General features: G+C 37.7%; 1 long non-coding RNA gene across 1 annotated transcript in view; it reads left to right on the top strand.

Moving 5' to 3' along the window:
• The window catches only part of LOC123282808 (uncharacterized), a 188,072-nt gene extending 173,416 nt beyond the window's left edge, over window positions 1–14,656 (top strand). Inside the window, exons 3-4 of the long non-coding RNA XR_011499915.1 lie at window positions 6,230–6,449; window positions 13,889–14,656. This is a non-coding gene — a long non-coding RNA (uncharacterized lncRNA). The remainder of the gene's footprint in view (window positions 1–6,229; window positions 6,450–13,888) is intronic.
• The last annotated feature ends 2,554 nt before the right edge of the window (window positions 14,657–17,210 follow it).

Below are 17,210 nucleotides of genomic sequence, written 5' to 3'. Positions count from 1 at the left end.
GGACTCATCCCAGTGACTATCCTTCCTCAGGTGGCCTCACCCAATACCATAAGTGTAAATACCACCTATACACCAATGGCTCCCTGAATCAGATACAGCAAGTGGACTTATTCAACACTCATTCCAAACCCCTCTACTTTGCCTTCCAATACTAGAGTGGTTGTAGAGCTAAAATTCTATGTTTTTCTTGTAGCTAGAGTGGAGACATGTGACTGAATTTCCTTGACTCAAATGCACAGGTCCAAGATTAGTGTGCAGTCATGACTAGGAAAGATAGGGTCACCTTTCATAATGGCTAAGCCGTCTGTTTTGTCTGAGGCAAGTCAGATAGATTTCCAATGTTCAGTCCCTAACATCACAGTGGGTAGTGGCAACAGTGGTGTTTCCAGTAGAACTTTCCCATGGTGTGGTTGGACATTTGCCCAGGCTGCATTGCTTCTGGCTGCATAACATTCAGGTCCTGTTCCATCTCACCCAGAAATTCTTGGAACTATGTAAATCCCATTTCTATTTAAACTGGCTAGAGTGGATTCTGTTGTCTGCAATTAAGAACCCTGTGCAGGGGTTGGCCCCCTGGCCGAGTGGTTAAGTTCCCACACTCCACTTCAGCGGCCTGGGATTTGCCAGTTCAGATCCTGGGTGTGGATCTATGCACCACTCATCAAGCCATGCTGTGGTGGCATCCCACATAGAAGAACTAGAATGACCTACAACTAGGATGTACAACTATGACTATGTACTGGGGCTTTGGGGATAAAAAAAAAGAGGAAGATTGGTGACAGATATTAGCTCAAGGCCAATCTTCCTCACACACACACACAATAACCCTATGCAATACCACTCCAAAGTTTTTATTTCCAGCCAAGCACCTAACTTTAGATTCATATTTCAAAATGGCTACTTGACATCTATGCTTGGATATCTAACAAGTTCCTTAATGTTACCATGTTAAAAAATGAAGTTTGGAGGCCAGCCTGGTTGCATAGTAGTTAACTTCATGCCTTCTGCTTTAGTGGCCCGGGGTTCCTGCGTTCAGATCCCAGGCACAGAGCTATGCTCATCAAGCCAGGCTGTAGCAGCCTCCCACATGCAAAATAGAGGAAGCTTGGCACAGATGTTAGCTCAGGGCCAATCTTCCTCACCAAAAAAAAGAAAATGAATTTTTGATACCCTCCCAAACTGGCTACTTCCCTCAGTTCCTCAACTCAGTAATTCATGCCATAAAATTTGTGGTCATCTTTGAATCATTCCTTATACTGAATTCATCTAAAAATTCTATTGGCTCTGTCTTCACAATGGATCCCTAATCTGACCACTTCTAATAGTCCCCGTCCCTGACACTGGGGTCTAACGTAATAGATTCTTAAATGATATCCCTACTTCTACCCTAGCCCCACCATAACCTGTTCTCCTCACAACATAAGAGGGATCCTGCAAGTCCTCTTTTACCCATATTGTGTTCCTTTTCTCATCATTATTTTCCATGTGATATTGTTCACATAGTCAATCATCTGACTCCCTAATTTCCTTGCTCTTAGATTACTGCTGAACTTAATGTAAGAGTAGGAAATTCATAAGAATATTACTTTCAGGGGCTGGCCCCGTGGCCGAGTGGTTAAGTTCGCGCGCTCCGCTGCCGGCGGCCCAGTGTTTCGTCGGTTCGAATCCTGGGCGCGGACATGGCACTGCTCGTCAGACCACGCTGAGGCAGCGTCCCACATGCCACAACTAGAGGAACCCACAACGAAGAATACACAACTATGTACCCGGGGGCTTTGGGGAGAAAAAGGAAAAAATGAAATCTTTAAAAAAAAAAAAAAAAAAAGAATATTACTTTCAAATGAGGAAAGTTACATGAAGAATGACGACCTCAGTATGCCAGAATATCCCTGACTCCTCTCAACGTTTCTATTTGTATTTAATGGAGAAACCATATTTTCAGATCCCCACTCTGAACTCAGAGTTCTTTGACTTCCATTTCCTTTGTGATGATCAATTTCTCTTCCAAAATCTTATTTATTTTTTCTTTGAAATGTTTCTCCTTTTGTTCCTTTGTTCCCCATTTGTGTTGCCATTATTCTGCTAATGTACTTTATTGATCCATAGGAAGAATATAAAATAATTTTATTACTATCTCCATGGCTTCAAGTTTTCCTTCTCCAATCTTTACAGCACAATGTCACGTGGATGATATTTCTAAGTGGTTGTTTTGGTCATGTCATTCTCATACTTAAAAAAAATTGTCTCTAAACTCTTTAGTTTGGCTGCTAAGGTACTCCACAATAATCAACCCAACCATCCATCCAGGCACCCAGCCAGGCATCTATCTTAGAGAGGTGCTAGTCACTAGGAATAAAAAAATGATGAGCTGTACATAGCATCTATAAATGGGGCAGTAGGTAATGAGTGGTACAAACCCAGTACCATGAAAGAGCTCAAAAGAGAGTGGGGTCATCCTTTGGAGTAGCCACCAAGACCATATAGGTGCTCTTGCTTGGTGATTTTGGAGCAATAGGAAGGTCATGACTCAAGGCAAGATGTGAGTTCACCGAATGGGTCCTAGCCTATACTGACCATGGTTCAGGACTCTTGCTAGGGAGATGTTAGGAATAAGGTTAGACTGTTGTCTTTCTAGGCTAATCCATGAAGTCTATGAGAACAAGCATCATGCAAGGATCATGTCTAGTACCATCTTGTGTCCAACTCTGCTCCATACGTAGCAGTTGACTGTGGAATGTATTAATGAATAAATAATTCAAAAGACAGAAAACGAATACCTGTCTTGCTGGTTATAAAACAGTGGTTCTCAACAGGGTGTGATTTTGTCCCCCAGGGGATATTTGGCAATGTCTGGAGACATTTGTGGTTGTCATGACTGGGATGGAAGGGCTACTGGCATCTAGTGTGTAGAAGCCAGGGATGCTGCTAAATATCCTACAACGCCCAGGATAGCCCCCTCAACAAAGAATTATCTGGCCCCAAATGTTCATATTTCCAAGGAGGATGAAAAACGCTGGTTATAAAATATCACATCAAGTATCTTTGTAACTTTCATCTGGCAGTAAAAAAAACACAATTCTAATAGGTAGAAGAAAGCAATGACTTTGCCAACATGTTTACTCTAAGGAATTTGATAAGTAACATGATATTCCATTGACTTTGGTGAATGGGTTCATTACACTAATGAAAAACCTGGCATTGTTCTTTCACTGATGAAGGTCTAAAATGACATTCTAAGTTCCAGAAGGAGAACTTGGCAGAAACCAAATATAATTGTGAAAAGACACAATGCCCTAGGAGAAACCTGCCTTGAGCACAGTCAACTAAGTAGAAATTTAGATCTTCAGATTCAAATGGTGACTAATTGAATCTGAGGGAATGCATGTGTGCGAATTCCCTAGTGCTTAAAATGCCATGTCTTCTAGAGTTGCCTTGAAAACAAAACTACAGAATTCTTTGAAGTTGGAAGTAATGCAGTATGCCAACTTCATAAAATTGAAAAGTGAGCAAAAATGCTAATGTTTACTTTTTAGCTACCATGAAAGGCAAACATGTGGACTGCAAAATTGCACAATGGTTCAATAAAAGAGAGGAATATTCTCCATGATAAAAACCCATATTTGCCCTCATGAAGGGGACATTCCCTACAATGATGACTCAGTGTTCTTAAATATTCTGGCAATTGATGGAATACATTCCAGTGTAATACACCCTCCTTTCAGGACTCTCTTGGGTTTTCCAAGTTTTCTTTATGTCAACTTTGCCCCCAGAAATAAAACCCACATACCTTGGCTCAGATCACCCAACCAAGTCAAAACAAAAAACAAAAAACAAACCGAAACACCCAGAACACTTTTAAAAGGTTTGTTCTGGATACCAAATGCAAGAGTTGTAAAGTGGATTGGACTCTTCAAAACCTATGTGTTTTTCAGACATGGATTTAGAAGTGCACCTTTGTTCCTGCCACATAAAAGAAAAGCAAACCTTTGTTTAATGGTTAACAAGTTTTGGCAGCTACTACCTTTTAAAATGCTCCAGGGCCAAGATGACTATCTGGAGAGGCGAATTACAGATCACTTAGACAGGAGATTATGCCATGTTGACCTGCTCTGAAGTTTGATTTTAAACAGTGATTATATTCTTATTGTGTAGGCTACATTTACTTGAACCTTGTTATCTGGACTAAATGGTAATAAAGCAAGCAAATACATTTGTGCAAATGTTGAAAAAGAGCTCAGGGGCTGTAGGGAGCCATATAACACAGCACTGCAGTTTGGATTGAAGAAAAAGTCTTGTTACAACCAGGAATTTAAACAGATATTAATTTTAAAAATTAAAACAGAACACACCAAGTTAGTTAACTTCAAATCTACATATTAATTTCTAGATTTCTGTATGACTCAACTGTGAACTAAAATGAAACTAATTCAAAATAAGGTCATGTCTATTTACTAAATAAAGTGAAAGTTAAAACTAGCAAGACAAAAAATTCCTTATTTGGGTTTTATTCCAAAACAAAACCAAAATTTTATTTGACTGAAGCCCCTGATGCAAAATACACACATACACCTCATGATAGGATTTTTAAATTAATTTTCCTGTTGTGTTGAGGGCCTACTATGAACAAGCCTTGTTTTGAACAATGCCAGGTGAGAGAAGCAAGTCCTTCTGTCTGGTGGCCAAATAAAGAACCCTTTCCCATGTCCCCCCTCCTCTGTATTTCTCCTTGCCACCCTGCCCTGGGCTGGTAGTGCCAACCCATGTATTCACTGCCAACAGAATCAATTGGCTGCACTGGCTAATAGTGGCGGGCATCTTTTAAGTGTTTTGATCTGTGGGTTAAATGATATGCCAATTCTGTATTCTTAATATCTGCCTTATAACCTCCAATTGCTGCTGTGTAATAAAAATATAATTTGGAATAGCTAAACTATAACTTGGGTAAAATCTGAACTAACTTCAAACTATTTCTGAAAATTGAGTGGAACCTCAGTCATTTGGAGAACATAGGACCTCAAATTTTTTAGCTTCCACTTCATGTCTTGAGCAAATTAAATTTAAACAAAGCAACTTTTAAAAAGACACTTTTGAAGCAATTGGGGATATTTGAACATAGACAAAATATTAGAGGACATTAAGGAATTAGTGTTAATTTTGTTATTTGTGATTATATTTTGTTTTATTTTTAAAGTCATTTAAGGGATTCATAGTGAAATATTTAATATTGAAATGAAAGAAAGTATGAGAATTTCTTTAAAAGACTCCCGAAAAAAACAACAACAAAAAAATGGTGGTGGTGCTTGATGAAACAAATTGGCAAAATGTTGATAATCATTGATGCTGGGTGATCAGTTTATGCAGATTTATTACACTAGCCTCTCTATTTCTGTGCAAGTTTTTTAAGATGCTAAAAAATGAAAAAAATAACAGTAATAAAACAGGTCACTTGCTGGATAAAAACAATGTAAAAAGACTACCTAGGTGCCAGCCCTGATGGCCTAGTGGTTAAAGCTCAGTGCTCACCACTTCAGCAGCCCAGGTTCACTTCCTGGTCATAGAACCACACCACCCATCTTTCAGTTTCCATTCTGTGGTGGCAGCTCACATAGAACTAGAACGACCTACAACTAGGATATACAACCGTGTACTGGGGCTTCAGGGGAAAAAAAGAGGAAGATTGGCAACAGATATTAGCTCAGGGTGAATCTTTCTCGGCAAAAAAAAGAAACCATCTAGGATAGTTTAGAGCATCAAAACTTAAAGTGATCACAATGAGATACCACTACACACTTATTAGAATGGCTAATAATAAAACAAACAAAAAATCTGACAATATTAAGTGTTGACAAGGATGTGGAGCAACTGAGCTCATACAATGCTGATGGAAATGCAAAATGATTGGGTCTCCTTGAAAAGAGTTTAGCAGTTTAGAAAGACCTACAATTATCATATGATTCAGGAATTCCGCTCCTAGGTATTTACTCAAGAGAAATTAAAATTTATATGCACACAAAAAGCTGTATGTAAATGTTTATAGCAGGTTTATTCTTTATTACCAAGAACTAGAAACAATCCAAACATCCTACAACTGGTAAATGAATAAGCAAACAGTGGTATCTTCATACAATGGAATACTATTCAGCAACAAAAGGAACAGACTACTGATCCATTTGCTGTCTTTGGCACAGTGCTAGGTATCTTTCTGACTCTTGCTTTTCTTTGTTTCTAGGTTGACCATTTCAAAGGAACCTGTTCACACAAAAACATGTACACAAATGTTCATCACAGAATTATTCATAATAGCCAAAAGGTGCAAACAACCCAAATGTCCATCAACTGATGAATAGACGGACCAAATATGGTCTATCCATCCAATGGAATATTATTCGGCTATAAAGAGGAGTGAAGTGATTCATGTGACAATGCAGATGAACCTTGAAAATATTATGGTAAGTGAAAGGAGTAAATCACAAAAGACCACATGTTGTATGATTCCATTAATATGAAATGACTGCTTAAAGTTTACAGAGGTTCTCTTAGGGTGATGAAAATGTTCTGGAATTAGATCATGGTGATGATTACACAACTCTGTGAATGTACTAAAAGCCACTAAATTGTTCACTTTAAAATGGTGAATTTTATAGTGTGTGAATTGTATCTCAATTTAAATAAAGACTGAAGCTTCACCAATAAAACAAGGAACAATTTCTTTTAATACATATATTCTATAGACCAAGTATCAATCAAGTTTTGGTCTTCAAGGTTACTTTTATATGCAGCTGATCTCAGCATTATGTGTTGATTTTATTGTTCTCCCTACTGGGGTTTTGAGTATAATTTGCTTTCACTTCAATGAATTACCTTTAAGAATAACAGTCATTGGCCATTATTCATAAAAACATAAAATTATTTATCTTTTATGGGTACAGATCAGTTTTAGTGAACTTTGGATCCTAATGCCTGGCATGTAGCAAGGATTTTATGTTCGTTAATATTTCCTGAATGAATGATTTTTTGGATGAGAACAAGCTCTGGTTAGTTTGAAGAGGTTATCAAACTTCGTTTTCTCACTTATTCAATTCTTTAATTAAAAGAATTTTACCTGAATGTTCCTCCAGTTTGGACTGAGGAACCTCCATTACAACTGAAAACTTTTCCTTAAAACTCTTTTCCAGTTGCATGCAACTTTGTGAATTCCTTCCAGCTAAATATTCCATCACTCTTTTGTTCATTAAAAGAAATGAATTCCAGCAGCTTAGCTTTGTAAACAACTCGCAATAAAAAACAAGTGTTCACATTCAATGAATGAAAACCATTTTAGACAGGAAATGGGCTTCGGGTTCCAAACTCAGTGCCTGTGTTCCAACCAGGAACATGATTAGGAAAATATTGGAATGGGGATTGGGCAGCTTTTTCTCTAAATAATCAACTGAAGATTTTGCTGTTCCTTCATAATTGAAAGAAACAATGGATCTCAAAACTCTTCCTTTTCTGTGGTTAAGGAAAGACTCTTATAGTAGATATTCAGGTAAAAATGAGAAGAATCAAATATTATTCTTTATTTGGTGGGATGAGAAAAGATTTTGAAACTTTGTCTGTCCCCTGAATACTGTTTCAGGCAGCTGATATGGGTGGGGGTAATAAACTTGGAATAAGAAAGCTTGTGTTCTAATCCCAATTCTTTTGCTTTCCTGCTGTGTGACCTTGGGACTTTATAAAAGGAGGATAATATTGCCTAACTAGAAAAGTCACTGTGAAGTGTAATTGATAATAAGTAGAGGAAACACATCGTGCAGGGGCTGATAACCCCAGATGTAATCAGTCAAACTGAAATCTTTATTGAGTTGCTATATTATGTGCAAATCACCATACTAGTGCTGATGACACCCTGAAGGACAAAAACTTAATATCCCTACCCTCACGGAGCTTACAGTCTAGTGAAGGAACCCGGCCAACTTCTTAGGCAGTGGGAATACAACTTTTCTTTTTCTTGATCTTCATTCATCTGTATGAGTGAGTGCAGCGAAGTTTTATATGGTTATTTTCAAGGACACTGAAAGAAAACAGGAATATTTTAAAATATATATTGTCATGATTGGCCAACCAAAGAATCCTGACTAATAAAACCAGTGATACTCTGAAATTCCATGGGAATGTGAGTGAGAAACTGGAACAAATCAAGAGGCTCTGTAGACTAAGTACTTCACTCAGTAGGAATTATCCCCCAGGTGAGGAACCAGCACCCACTGAAGAAAGGATAAGGCAATCCTGCCTTATTTTAGAGGTTTCCTTTGTAACTTTTGGACATGTTAATTTCATCACCCCCCCCCTCCTGTTTTATGTGTTAGATTGTAACTGAACAAATTTCATAAATTTAACCACAAGTTCTAAAACTATTGAAAAAGTATGTCAGCGTATTTCACATTTATTTTTTTTTCCTTTACAGAGAGAAATCTGGAAATTCACTTTCCTCTCACAGCCAAGGAATTAGAGTGGGAAGTTTTGATCTAGATCAAAGTACTACTGCTGGTCTGCCTCAATTTTTATTAACCCAAACCTTTGAAGCATGAGGTTGACATTAGGTTGCTTCTGAAGCTACTTCATCCCTATTCTCCCACATGTCTAGGTACTTACTGGATTCCTGTGCATTTCATGATTTTATGGAATTTCTCAATGTATATTATAAATGATGGTGTTCAGCTCCACAACCCAGGAAATTATTGTGGCTGTGATAGTTCCTTTACAATGTTGGAACATTTCAATAATTCTACATTTACTTGAAAATGCACATATTATTTTCCAAATCAGAGAATAAATACGCTGTTCAAATAATTTCCTCAAATATTGAGCTGATATTTCAAAGCGAATGACCCACGTAAAGGCTTCTAATATATACACCAAGAAAAGCCCCTGGGTATCTGGAAGTCAACAAAAAGAAACTGAAATAAGGTTATTGCATGTGCTGAAAACCCTTCCCAACTCATGACTTACAGATTTGTAGAAATATTGCAATTTGAAATACTCTGTTGGTTCACATTATTGCTTACTTGAGGCAACTAAATATTTCTGTATCCCAAGACCAATATGATGGTAAACCCAGTCCTTATCTATTGGAAACTCCAAGTTTTTAGATCAAAACCTCAGAGTGGAGTCCTAAAATTGCTTAGCTGTGAATATTTTTTAGTGAAGCCGTATCTTACAACCACATTTGCTGAACCATAAGCTTTGTTGAGCTGCGGTCACCCTCCAACTGCCCTGTGGCCTACTTAATTTATGCCCAAAGGAATGCATAAATATGATAATCAGAATGTTCATAGCCCTAAGACTCAAATGATTCTCTAGTTTGTTTACTAGTTTGGGGGTGTGAAACTATTGTTTTTTTTTACAAGGTAAAAGCAAATTGCTGACAAATTTCTTATGGGAAAAACAATTTGCTTAATATTTCAACTCCAATGTTACAAAACAGTAAATTGAGATGTCGATCCATGCATGTCTTGCACCAACAGTCAGTCTAATGAGATTTGAAACGTGAAAGCATCTTTTTGATGTTTTACTGAAATTGACTCTCTTCAAATCCAATCTGCAAAGTATGGCACAGGTTTGATATTAAATTTCCAGAGAACTAACAAGACATTATGGGAACTGAAAATATTGAAAGGTATTTTTCTGTTTTTATTCGTCCCTCAGATGAGTGGCCACACATTTTGCCTATCTGGCATTAGGCTTGCACCTGTATAACTTCCGAGGCTGTTAAAATTATAAAACATCGTAAAATTAAGTTAGCAAAGAATTCCAAAATGTTTTTCTGCTACTTGAGAATAAATATACAGAAATATCTTCACAAGGATTCCAGTTATAGAGAAAGGATTTCAAAAATTCAAGAAAAGCCCAGAGGGTACAAGGAAAATAGAATTGATATCTCATTCCTAAAAGGATTGGTTTACTGTTTTCTATATATTCTAACTCTCCTAGAGCGAAATGATTTGAAATACTCCTCTGGTTCATCCTCCTCTGTTTAGCCACCATTATGTTCTAAAAGCTTATATTTCAAAGGTATAATGTTTAAAGAGAATATTAAACAAAACACCAGGCCAGAGATGAATGAAAGGATGGAGAGAATGTTAGTGTTTCCTTTATTTCAACTTACTGAAATAATTTAAGACAAGGATTTGGTTCAAATTACTCATATCATAAAATTCCAAGTTAAGAGGCCATTTAATAGTAGCAGTGGCTTATATTCAATTTTCGTTCAAAATATCTTAAGAAACCTCAACATAAAGTACTACTAAAATTTAACTTCCAAATAAAATATATAATGTATCCAGTTTGGGAGAATGTATTATAAACATAAGTAATTTGGTTAAATTCCAAGATAATGCTTACCCCTCTATCTAGGTATAGGGTAATAACTAGGTAACTCCATGACCCCTTATTATCAAGAATCCACAAAATTTTTATCCCTTCTTTGGAGTGACTATAGTCATTTTTTAAGTTCATTGACCCTCGGGGAGAGTTTTAAGTCAAGACAGGACCAACCAAGAGGTACTGTGTATATAGCCCAAAAGACACTCTGGCCCTCAGTGTGCTATTGGCTTTATTGCTTCAGAACTGGCAAACTATGAACCATAGGCTAAATTTAACTCACTGCAAGCCAAATCCTGCCATTCCCATTCCTATTTGTGGCTGCATTCACACTACAGCTGCAGAATTGAGTTGTCGGATAGAGACCGCACACCCCAAAAGCCAAAAATATTTATTCCCTGGCCCTTTACAGAGAACAATTCTAGCTATACTAGCTAATTTTTTCTGTTTTCTGGGTCTGTCATATTTGCCTAGCTTCCTTGCTTTCACCCAGATCCTCAGTGCCCAGTCCTAGTCCCCATGAGATCTTGGCCTATGTTCTTTCTAGAATTTTTCCACTGGCTCTGCCATCTTTTGTCTGAACTCTCTTGGCAGTTACTTGTGTTTTGACCAAGCATCCAATTGCCATCAACTTGTTTAATCTTTTGTGCCTAAACTCTCTGAACCCCAGAAATTCTTTTGTTCCTGGCCGGCATTTCCATCTTCTTCAGATGGACACCACCAGGAATAACCCCCCCTGACATCATCACCACCCTGCCGTTTCTGCCCTAGCCCTACATTTAGATTTAAACTCTAGGATTTTCCATGTTTAGTGCGTATTTTGCTTGTCTTTAGGGCAGAAAGCCATCAGGGGATGGTGGTATAGCAGCATGTTCTGAAGACCCAATCACCTATGCATGCTGTCCTACTGGTCTACCTAAAATTATGTAGCCTATTTCTGTCCTTTCAATCTCTTTTCTGAAATGGGGGAGAAGTAACAACTCTTCCTTACAGAAGAATTCCAATTAATAAAAGTAGAAATAATGATGGAAATAGAAAGTAGAATTTCTAAATAAAATAGTTCTAAATAGAATTGGAAAACCACAGTGATAATTACCTCAGACAAAATCCACCAATGGATGTTCGAATGAGTGGGTAATAGTTTTAAGAAGAAACAGGATATCTGCGTAAATAGTCTCTCCCCCAGGATATTTAGTAATTGCAAAGGGAAGAAAATAGTAAGTTTATAGTGGAGAATCCTGGCAGATACCACCTTAGCCAGGTGATCAAAGTTAACATCACCAGTAATATCTATGGACACCATGCACCCCCAGATACGATACACTGGGAAGGGCTCATAACTTCTGTAGTATTCTTGTCTCAAATACATAACCTCAGTCTAATCATGAGAAAACATCAGACAAACTCAAATTGAGGGACATTCTACTAAAGAAAGAATATTCTTTGAGTGTTGAGATCTGGAAAGAAAGATGAATTCTCGCAGATCAGAAGAGACTAAGGAGACATGATGATTTAATGCAATGTGGGATCTTGGGACAAAAAAAATGACATTAGTGGGAAAACTGGTGAAATCTGAATAAGTTCTATACTTTTGCTAATAGTATTATGCTAAAGTTAATTTCTTAGTTTTGACAAAAATTTCTATGGTTACATAAGTTGTTAAGGATAGGGGAAGCTGGGTCACGGGTATATGAGAACTCTCTGCACTGTCTTTGGAACTCTTCTGTAAGTCTTCAATTATCTCCAAAAGAAAAGATTAACTGTTAAAAAGAAATTGCATCTTGGTTACTGAGGGGTGACTTGTAGGAATCCTGTTAACAAAATTAGCTCCAGAAGTTCTCTTTTAACCCTTTTTCACTTTCCAATATCTCTACCATTTTTGCTAATTCTCCAAATAAAAGATTCTCGAGGTTGACATCATGATTAATTAATTCCATGACCTGTGCTGATATTGCTTCTTCTCTCTAGCATGAAGGGTCCAGCACCCAATACCTGATTATAAGTCTTCTGCTTTTTAGCAACGTTCACACATTTTCTGCTCAGAAGGCCCTTGTAGAGAGCTCATTCTAAACAGACTCAGGCTCAAGGGGTTGGGGGACCAAACCAAAATGGAAATATATTGGGAAACCATATCACCAGTCAGAAAACTGCTTGGTGAAGTTTGGGAAGGTATTTCATGTCATGTACAGAAAGCCTAAGGAGCTATTTTATGCTGTAAAAAATACTGGAAGGTAAAGTAGAATGATCGTATCTTCTAGAGAAAAGCCTCTTGATCAAACTGCATTGGGGCTTTATGGACAAATTTCCTGCTCTCAACTATGTCTATTTTCAAAGAAAATTATTTGGTTTTTTTAGATATTACTATTGACGTTCCTTCCTTCGTCATTCAGTATGTGTTTGGGGCTCCTCCCCTGTACAGAGCATCATGCTGATCAGCACCGTGTGACCAGTATTATGTGAGCCCATAGAAGAAGCTTGGGACTTCATGTTGGAGGAGCTGCCTTGCAGTTCCATCTGTAGCTCTATCAGTAGATGAACCTGAGGTGTAGAGCCATGGTTCCTCTCAGAGAACTGGCTTTCCAAATTTCTTAGATGTTTAAAAAATACAGATACCTGGCCCACCTTTGGAGATTCTGATTCAGTAGGTTTTGTTTAGGATTCTGGTATTTTCAAGAAAATAAGGTTTGTAGTACGCAGCCAAGTTTGGATTGCCCAAAGGTGCTTGATCATAAGCTTCACCAGAGAAGCATTTTAAAACATGTGGGCTGGTAGAACTCAAGAATCATTACTTACCCCAAGTTCCATGGATGATTATTATGATCCTAAAGTTTAGGAAACACTGATCAAGAGACAAAATTGGAATGCAGGCTTAAATAACTGTAGAAAGTACAATACAAATGTACATTTTATCTTTTATTGTACCCACTGATGACGTGTTTATCCTAACATAACACACTTCTATAACAAGTGATGACCTTGACTAAAAACAGTGTTGCATTCATCTTTTGAAGAATTTGGCCCCTATGAGTTTATAAGGGCAGGAAGAACCTATATAGGGAGTGGTATAAGAGAAAAGAGACCTTCCCAACCAGCAAAATCATCAGGATCAACCCTGGGTATCAGGGCACTGATATTTTATAGCTGCCATTGCTTTATAGGCAGACCATCTGGGTAGAAAAGTGACCGTGTTCTCATGAGATTGTGACCTCACTTTCCATGGGAAAGTTAATAGATTTTAGGTAGTCTCTCTAAGACAGCGTGTCCGAAAGTGTCTATCATAGAGCGCTAGTTCTGTCTGAGGGTCATAGTTCTGTGAAAGAGGTAATTCCATGAAAAAGGAGTTGTGTGGACAAGTGATTTGGGGAAACATGGCATTTTATATTCATCTCTTGGATAGCCAAAGCACACATTAACATATTGAAGGCTCTGATAAATCCTACATGCCTAGTTAACATTGTTTAATCCAACATTTTTCAAATTAACTCTAGTATAGAATTCTTTCTTTTTTTTTTTTTTTTTACAATAGGGGTACCTATTCACATCTGGAGAATCTGCTCCTTGGAGAAATCGTGAGGAAAATTGTTCTAAGGTACTGATATTGTGCTGACATCTAGGACAATTCTTTATGGGATTTAATACTGATGACAAGGACCAGGCATTTACTCTGTTCTAAGAAGATGGAATTAAACAAAAAAATAGGTACACTGAAAAAATGCGTTTGTTTATTAACTGATGGAAATACCACATAGGAAAAAGAAAAGAAATTTTCTGCTTTATATGTCTGTTTATATTGTGGGATTTAGGAAATCAAACAAGTTATGGAAACCTAATTTCTAAATCAAGCAACAGCATGTATTAAATACTACTGGTTACTCCTTGCTCTATTAGTTTCTGTGGACACCACAAAGGATTGTGGAGCAAAAAAATGGATTTGTGATATTAATAGTGAATGTTTATTGAGTCCCTAATATGTGCTAGGGTCCAGTCTAGTGTTTTACATGTATTATCTCGTGTAGTCCCCACAATAGCCATGTAAGGTAAGTACTAATATTATGTCATGTTTTTGAGGTCTGGTTCGGGAACTTTTCTGAGTCACACTGATAGTAGTGCAGTTGGCATCTAAGGCCTGAAGGTTTCACTCCAGGAACTCCAAGCTTGACCATTATGCTACATGGCCTCCAAACTATATGTGCGGGTCCTCACTAACTAGGCATGCAGAAGAAAGGATTACTGGGCTTGGGGGCTCATTTAAAAATTACCTACTTGCTGTGGCCTTACTTTAAGATCTCAACTTTATTCAACTTCAAATATATATTTTAAAATTTATATGTATATTTTAATTTATTTAAAAATATATGAATATATTTATATGTATATGTATGTGTGTATTATTTGGTTTAATCAACATACACACAATACATACAATCAATATATATCCAATGTATCCCATACATTTGCTTTAATGTTCCTATCTCTTCAAGAAAGTTCCTATCCCTTGCTTTTGTAGAAACATTGTGTTTTGAAAAACAGCTTGGCCAAGTTTATTTTTACCATCCTACTTAACGGTAGGCCGCATGTGAAATTTCAGTCTTGTTTGGGCTCTGCACATGGACAGATTTCATAGTCTGTCATTATTTCCCAGCGACATGGAATTAAAGGCCTTTCCTTGTGTTGGCAACTTTTTGTTCCTCCGTCATACTGAGGTACTGTAAGCATGAAGTGACCCTGCTGGGTTACCAGGAGTTTTAGCCTAGCATGCCAGATATTATTTCAGGCAAACTCTACTTTTTCGTTTTCTCTTGGTTGAATTTGGTCTTCTCCTATCCCTTTGGGCTTCTATCTTTGGATATTTATTTATGCTTCTGTTGTTTTAGAATGCAAGCTTTCTTGTTCCAGGAGATCCTTTCAAAATATTAAGTCAACCATGAAGATTACAAAACACTCTTATTGAATTATCTTTTCTTGTGTCGCCTTACTCCCTGCAGTTTCTTGGTGGGGGGCTAAGGCAAGACTTGCTACTGACTGGGTGCCAAGCTGTTCACCATATCACGTCTGTTGAATGTACACATGGTGAGAGCTCATGTGCAGGGCCAGGGGCATCCTTGGATAAGCCCCTTCCCTTCCAAATCCCTCCTAGGATGACTTTCCCATTTCCTGTCCTGCTGATCACACCCTTGGAAGGGATTTGAAGTCTGGAGCGTCTTTGATGTTTTCTTTGGTCGTGCCAAAGCCTCCCCAGGAGACAACAGGCTCTCTCAAGCCTGTGCAAATGGGCTTTTAAGTCAGTGTGTCTGCCAAGCTGTTGTGTTTTTTGCTCTCTCTTTAATGTCCGTCTAGGATGGTGCCTCGTATGCCTCACCCAGTGCCTGGCATGTAGCAAGTCCTCATTACCATTGGCTTGGTATGGAAACTTGCATGGAAAACATTTCTGGAACTCCTCACTACCCATCCAAAGATATTTTCTTCTTCCCATTCCATCTCCTTCCCTCTCTCCTCTACCATGTAGACATTTGTCGGATGTGAAGAAATTTCAATAAATTGAAATAAAATAAAACAAACAACTATGTAAAACAAAGAAAAGATAAGAATGTAATTCTTTAAACAACAGACTGCAGAGTTGGAATAAATTTAAGTGTCACTTTACTCATATACTGAGAACCTATGGTTTCAAGGCTTCAGATCTTCTGACAAGGCTTTGGACTCATCCAGCAAGCCCAGTTTAAACATATTCTGTTCTTGTTTTTTGAGATGTGAGAAGGGTATTTATGGAGGGGCTGATCCAAAAATAAGGTATGAACAAATCAGACAACCCTTTCACCACCTGCTGACACACACATGGATGTCTACTGACAACTTTCACCACATTCATTTTATTTTATGCTTACTAGTTGGCTTCCAAATGAGTTTTTTTTCATAAATAAACTAGTAAAATAAAATACAAGGGGTGCAACTTTAAAGAATGCTATGTTAAATTTAGAGTTTGGCTAAGGCACTGATGTCATTGAAAATACACGTGTGTATACTTCAATTCCTAGACTTTGGAACATCAGAATGTTCCAGTGTAACTGCCTAGGAGGGGGAATACAATGGAGGATGTTGAGACATGGAGAGGTTAAGGGACTTGAGTCCAAGATCATTCATTGAGTCATATTTTCTCTCAAGACTTTCTTTAAGCATTCTCTTCACTTTCCTCCTGACTGATGATCCTGGCTCTGCTCCTTCTGGGAATCTCTGACCTTTTTCTGCCTTTCAACTTGAATTGTTCTACCTAGTGCATGTCATTCTTTGGTATTTGGTGTTTCCCTCCAAAAATTCTATCAGATACTTTTCCTCTTTCCTTTCCACTTCTTTGAGTTTCTGACAAGCATGCCTATTTCTGTTTCAGTCTCTGCTGTTTTGCTCATCTTTGTTGATATCTAAAATTAATGACTTGCTAATTGTGAGTTATTAGGACTAGCCTAATGTTGGCAGATTTTAGCCCTGGGAGTATTTCCCATGGGACTGGTCAGGCTGCATAGAGCCATAAGATTAGCAGTGTCATGTTGCTTTTAATGATAATAAATAATACAAGGAGAGGGACAGTGTTTAGGTGAATAAGGGCAGAAATATTACTTCTGGTGACTCTTTATTAACTATGGAATGGAGAGGAGGAAAGTCTCAGATAATTCAGATACCTAAACATGGTATTTGCGTGTGGCTTCAGAGTATTCCTTTTGCAATGAAATTTGAATGGGAGCTTTCTGACCTTCCAAACATTCACATTTTAAACACCAGACGTGTTTAAACACTGGACTGAGGCACTGGGCAAGTTGTCCAGATTACTTCTCCTGAAATCCTCCCGCCAAACC

Source organism: Equus asinus, chromosome X (assembly GCF_041296235.1).
Source record: "Equus asinus isolate D_3611 breed Donkey chromosome X, EquAss-T2T_v2, whole genome shotgun sequence".
Taxonomy (NCBI): domain Eukaryota; kingdom Metazoa; phylum Chordata; class Mammalia; order Perissodactyla; family Equidae; genus Equus; species Equus asinus.
Note: the sequence above shows the minus strand (reverse complement) of the source record. Positions and strands in the feature narration are given on the sequence as shown.